Genomic DNA, 772 nt, shown 5'->3' with positions numbered 1-772 from the left:
CTTTAACATTGAGGGGGATTCTTAAAATGTATCACTTAATAGCAAGAACAGCACCATCTAGTGGTCAGAACCTGGTATGATCAGGATGTAGGATGGGACATAAACCTAACAGCAGTGCCTAATTTCTCTGAACAGTTGGRTGGGGGGAACCATCACCAAATTCACTGAGAATACATTACATAGGATGAAGAAACAATGCTCTGAGCCGCAGCTCCATACTACTTGTCAGCCATAGAGAACAGGTATACTCGTTGTTGGGTTGGGTGGGTGGTGTTTGACCGTTTGTTTAGGATTCCTCATGTCTTACTCATCGTTAGAAAAAAAGTTGTCCAAATCGGATGTAAGGTACTATATTTATTAAATAAATGAGTCAATTACATTTAAAATTGCCAATTTGGTTACAATCAATTAGCTTGACGTTTCAGAAATCAAATTATATTTGAACAAAATAATGTTGCAGAAATGCTAATGTTTCTAACCATGCAAGACAATTGTCATGGCTTGCTGAAATGACATGGAATGACTCTAGTGTCCGATAGCCCAGCATGATACTGTCTGCATCAAGTCAGTTATTCAGAGCTCTGCGGCATCAGCCCACATTCTGCTACAGGAATCTAACGGCCACTAAGACGAGGAAAACAGAAAGGAGGAGTCTTAAGTGAGCGAGAAAGTTGGGAGGGAGTTGGCAGTGTGTCAGGACTGGAGCCACTGTGCAGCGGCAGCGGCAGAGCTGACGCACTAAAACCCAGACGGAGAGGGATAAGGGGAGGGC

The sequence above is a fragment of the Salvelinus sp. IW2-2015 genome, linkage group LG6.2, assembly GCF_002910315.2.
Source record: "Salvelinus sp. IW2-2015 linkage group LG6.2, ASM291031v2, whole genome shotgun sequence".
In the NCBI taxonomy this organism is placed as follows: domain Eukaryota; kingdom Metazoa; phylum Chordata; class Actinopteri; order Salmoniformes; family Salmonidae; genus Salvelinus; species Salvelinus sp. IW2-2015.
The sequence above is the reverse complement of the archived record's forward strand: the minus strand, read 5'-3'. Positions refer to the sequence as shown.